Source organism: Ascaphus truei, chromosome 2 (genome assembly GCF_040206685.1).
Source record: "Ascaphus truei isolate aAscTru1 chromosome 2, aAscTru1.hap1, whole genome shotgun sequence".
Classification (NCBI taxonomy): Eukaryota; Metazoa; Chordata; class Amphibia; order Anura; family Ascaphidae; genus Ascaphus; species Ascaphus truei.
Window position 1 is genome coordinate 123957612 of NC_134484.1, and position 6000 is coordinate 123963611.

The following is a 6000-nucleotide window of genomic DNA, read 5'->3' on the forward strand; positions in this document are numbered from 1 at the left end:
GCCGTCCCTGCAGCACAGAAACCTTTGGTGTCTTCAGGGAACACTCCTAGGGGCCTACGGGGTAGCCTGTCCTATGCAGGTGGGTCACTGACCCCCTGCACCCACACTACCTCTCTCTTCACCACCCGGGTCCCCTCTGACTAGCCTCTCCCTAACCTCTGCAGCAAACGCATTGCACTCACTCGGTGCCTGCAGCAACCCACTGCACTCACACGGTACCTGCAGCAACCGCACTGCACACACACTGAACCTGCAGCAACCCACTGCACTCACACGGTGGCTGCAGCAACCCACTGCACTGCACACACACACTGTGCCTACTTGTCAGTGCTCACAGCACTACCCGCCGTGACACTGACAAGACTGCACACTCACACCTAAGGGCTGGGTCCCTAACCTAGGGGCTGTCCCTCAGTACCTACCCACTACCCTAACAGGGATTGGGGCCTGCCTGGGACTTGGGGAACTATCTTACCTGGTGTAGGAGCCACTTGTTTCCTACACCCTTCCTTCCCCTTCCTGCTCCCAGCTTCAACTGCCAAACGTGGTCCCCGCAACATTGTAGCCTTCCTCCACAGGAGAAGCTGCAAAACCCTATTTGCTGGCTGGCTGCACGTGATGTGGGTGAAAGGGCAATCTCCAGAGGCTGCTGGGAATTGTAGTCCACTCAGGACCTCTTTAGCATTGGGACCGCGTGCGCTACCCTTACTGCGCCTGCGCGACCAACGCGCACGCTCACGCAACCTGTCATGGCGGCCCCCACTAGCCGGGTGTGCCGCAGAGCCTCGGAGTGCTACTGTACATGGGGGGTCTCTGGGGCTGAAAAGAGACCGGGGTTACATATATATTGCATTTTTGTAACATTCCTTTTCTGTAAACAAACACTCCAACTTTTCGTATATTAAATCTAAAATGTAATAAGCACTCTTTTGGGGCTCTAATTGAACCTTGTACCCTTTTGAAGAGATTAACTGCATTTTCTGACACACTTTGCTGCATTGGGTTTTTGTGTTAATTACATATTTTTTCTAGTAAGCAAGGGACCAAAGACTACTCAGTGTGATGATTTTTGGGGAGATATTGCTCATTTTTAGTGTCCTGCAGGCAGTTAAGTGCGTTGTCTGGATAATTGGATGTTTTAACCCCTTCAAATGCAAGTCATGTGCTCACAGGTGTGGCATTCGTAACACCTTCTATTACTAGCTATAGCCATTTACAGACCAATCAAGTAGATGGGCTGTAAGGGGTCTTCCATAATAAAAGGTGTCTTACTGTATGTAGAGATTGGCAAATTATTTTGGCAGATGTGGATCTGCCACGCATCGGACGCTTCCTTTGGTCCACAGATTTCTGCGGTTAAACTCAAAAAGGGCGATTCACCTTTTCTGGATTTTTTTTATCATTGACAATCCACGGATTCCGCAATCTGCTGGTGGATTTTAAGAGTCCGTCAGCGGATCGCGGTATCCGTGGATTGGATTGTTAAAATACACCAGCGGATTGTATCCCATGGTGGTTTTTGATAAATCCGCACGGGTTGAAACGGACACAAATCTGTCGATGGATTTTAAACCACGGTGTGGATTTTGGCAGTTTCGCCCATCTCTAGTCATATGGAGGAGCACTCTTAGTAAATAAACATTCAGTCAATTAACCAATGATCTAAACCTTTTAATAAGAATATAATGATGTCTAAGCAAATCGTTTGCTCTTATTCACATGTGGTATGTACTGTGAACACAGGACTTCTAAATGACCAGGTATCATTGGGGCTTATTCTGTATGCGCCAAAGTGGCCAATGAGGTAATTTTTTACCTAAATTCCCCATGGAAGTTAATGGGGAATTTTGGCAGAGCCCAACCTGGCTTTTTTGGCAGATTTAAGATAAGCCCCACAACTCTTTATACCAGTGGTTTCCAACCTTTTTTTGGTTAAGGGACCCTATGTGACATTCTGAGTAACCTCCAATGATTCTGTGATTAGATGCATTGTAAATTGTTCTGTATGTGATACAATTTTAAAATGACGTGAAAATTACAGGCAATCCTTTAGGGATGACCAGGGAACCCAAAGGTTCCTAGGAACCCTGAATGAAAAACACTGCTTCATACTGAACTTATTATAACTGTGGCCCTTCACTTTGTCCTGTTGAGCAGTCAGCCTTGAGCTCGCCTTCTTTTTCCTCTGAATTAATGTTATTTGCAATATATTTTGTGCATTCCCCTTTTTGCTGATACACTCAAATGCAGTCAAAGAAATATATGGCCCAATATATCCTTATGCTACTGTATGTGATTTTTGCCTTTTCTTTTCATAGCGCTTTCTTTGTTTAAAGCGTGTCTTACTGCAATTTTCTTGGACGTACACTCTACGATATGTTGGTGTGTTGTCTTGGAGAGAAATGCTATGACAAGTGTGTATTTAGAAGATAAAACAAAACACTACAATAGTGTCCTTCCTTCTTTCTGGGTGAATTACTGTACGTCAAAGTAGAGATTGCTGCTCAGCTGGTTTCATTGTGTATTGCCAAGTTACTTGCTTGTTGATTTAGGAAAGACAAAAAGCAGACTTTTATTCCTTTGAGTCCTCTATACCCAAAGAAAGGAAAATGCATTCAACTGCAAAACATGTTGTCCTTTTCAATTACTGATTTTGTCCCTTTAAATAAAATGAACTGCAGTTAAAAATGACATTCGTTTTTCAAATAGAATTAGAATTTTTGAAAATGTGTGTTCCAGAGTGCGGGGTGAACTTGTAAATAGAATGGCAAAAGGCACGGAAAGAGACCCTTTATTTTGACTGGACTCGAACCAAATGAAATGTAAATTCGTGAAGATGTAAAACTTTTACTTAAGGATTATTATTTGACGTGTAAGAACCATTTCGACACACAAATATAAGCACTAATTACGATACTCAGTATTTATTGTAAACTTGGAGAACACTTGGTAGGGTAAATAAAAGACAAAAAACAGCACAATAACTGATCAGTATAAAGTTTAAAAGAGAACGAAAAAAACAGAATATGCTCACTTACACGTGAGAAAATACAGATGATCACTGCAGGGCGCGGGTAGGAAACCTCCTGAAAAACAGTCCTTGGATGGATAAAAGGGGTACCGCTGCGGCCAGATGTCCTGATGCAGGGACCGTGAGAGGATCCCTCAATCAAGCGCGTCGTACAGGCCACATCCAGCATTTGTCCCTCTGCATGTGTTGCTCGCATTTACTTGCACAGTGCACTTCCCAATTCAGCGTCTGCCACAATGACGTCACTATGCTCACTACGCTCTCCCGCCAGTTACTGCCACCAATTAACACTACGCGTTTCGCAAGTGATAGCTTCATCAGGGTTTACCTGTCTTCTGATGAAAAAAAAACCCCTAATGAGCAAAACCCGTAAAGAACACAACACTTGTATTGTACTGTTCATGAGCTGTGCTAAATTTAAAAAATGTCAGTCGCAATGAGCTTATTGTGAAGACAAAAACAGGACTTGCGCTCATGAGTGATTATAATAGGAAAAGTGATTTAACATAAAGGTATGTAGAAAATATACAATACAACCTTAACGAGTGAGGTTTTGTGCAGCTGGTCTGTGGGGATGGCTCAAACACCAAAGCTACATGGAAACAAAAAAAGAACAGCGCAAAAAAACCATTGTGTAGTGTATTAAAAAATTATTTATAATATAAAGGTGAGTATTGCACGTACATCAAAATTAAGGGTTAATAGCATGACATGTTAGGGACATGTTACCACTCTGCAGGCACAGCAGGATTCAGACACCGGTTGCAGGACGTTCACCCTCAGAGTGCTGGTGTAAGATTCCAAAGTAAGCAGCTCAGCGTTGGGGAACCGTCCCACACCGTCACGGAGCTCTCAGCAGCGTTGGGGAACCTTCCCACACGGTCACGGAGCTCTCAGCAGGGTAGATCGCCACGCTGCTTCCGGGTTACTCCACGCCGGCGTGTGGCGTCATCAGGCAGCGTCTCTAAGCCGGTCGCGTCTTTGATGCGTCACTGTCTCACATTCAGCAGTCCAGCGGCACACAGAGTCCCAAACACGTCCCGTAGCAGAACAAATGTTCAATTTAAAACCGCAATGGGGATGCAAATAGTAAGAATAAAGGAACGCGCCCTCTCCTACGCGTTTCGTACTTCCGTACTTCGTCAGGGAATGAAGGAGGAGGTTCCGAGGGCGGTTCTTATACACACAGCATTACTGCTATTGGCCGGGCTAATTGACTTCAACTCCCCCCACCTGGAGAGACACTTAGTCATCCCGTGGGGGCGCTCGAACAACAATTAAACAAACATAAGATAAACACTAAAATTAATAAACTTTAATATCATATATTAATGCAGACAGGCTCTAAAAATAAAGAAACAAAAGTTAAACACACCAAAATATCACAATTTAAAATGATGTATATTGCTATCTCGCAGTTTAAAAATAAACCATAGATTTACATATGACTTCTAGCAAATGTATATAGCTTCATATGGAAATCTATATGCTAATGAAATGGTGAAGGAATAGATCTTAGGGGATGGACATAGTTAGAGAAATTCAGAGAAAGAGAATACCTAAATTTTTTATAGTATAAAACTCGCAATTGAGTAAAAATAGTATATATAACTAAAAGCACTGGTATTTAAGGATTAATTAAAAAAGGGACCATACGTCAATCTCCTCATTGAGACCTGATGGAGACAAAGTCTGGAGTTTATATATCCACAAACTTTCTTGTTTGGACAGTTTTTTATCTCTGTCTCCACCACGTCTTCCTGATTGTACAGTCTGGATACCTATATATGTTAAGAGTGAGGGGTCACAGTCATGTTTGATCTTAAAATGTCTAGACACGCTATGTTGTTCAAATCCTAGTCTAATATTTCTAGCGTGTTCTAGAATCCTCACTCTTAGAAATCTTTTGGTTCGCCCTACATATTGATATCCGCAAGGACACTGTAATAAGTAAACCACATATGTGGTTTTGCAAGAAATACAATCTTTTACTGTAAACTTTTCCTTTGTTGCATTGGATACAAATGATTTACGGTTGGAATTTAACATTGAACAGGCTTTGCACTTCCCGCAGCAATAGTTGCCGTTTGGTTTGCTTGGCATCCATGGTACCGCTAATGATGTATTCAGTGAAGTGCCAATATCGCTGGGCGCTAGGAAGTGTTTGAGCGTCTTTGCCCGACGGTAAATAAAGCTTGGATTTTTTTGGAGGGAGGGGCCCAATACGGGATCATTACAGAGAATATTCCAGTTCCTGTTTATTATTTTTTGTACGCTAGTGCTGACTGAGCTAAACTCTGTAATGAAAGGGATTCTGATTGTTGCATCTACTTCATCATTTATAATTCTTTTATTCTGAATCAGCAGTGAGTCCCTATCCATTCTGACAACTTTTTCGAGTGAGCTGAGCAAAAGAGCCTTATCATACCCACGTTCCAGGAATTTTTCAAAAAGGGTGACCGATTGGGTTTCAAAGTCAGCCTGGAGACTGCAGTTGCGTTTGATACGCATAAACTGACTTTTGGGTATGTTGTCAACCCAGGATCTTTTGTGATTACTGGATGACAAAAGGAAGCTGTTGCAATCCACTTTTTAAAAAAAAGTCTTTGTGTTAATATTTTCACCAACCCTTGACATTAAACTAAGGTCTAGAAAGTCTATCTGACTAACATGTGACTCAGATGTAAATTTCAAGTTGTAGTCGTTTTGGTTCAGATAGACCTTAAAGAGCTCCAAAGTGTCCTCACCACCCTCCCAGACACACAAGACGTCATCGATATATCTTTGCCATACAATAACCCGATTGGCGAATGGGTTATTATGCCAAATGAAGTTAGCTTCCCATATCCCCATGTATATGTTCGCATAACTGGGAGCAAATCGCGTCCCCATGGCTGTGCCACACAACTGTAGATAAAACTGATTTAAAAATAGAAAGTAGTTGTGTGACAATATAAAAGTGATGGCGT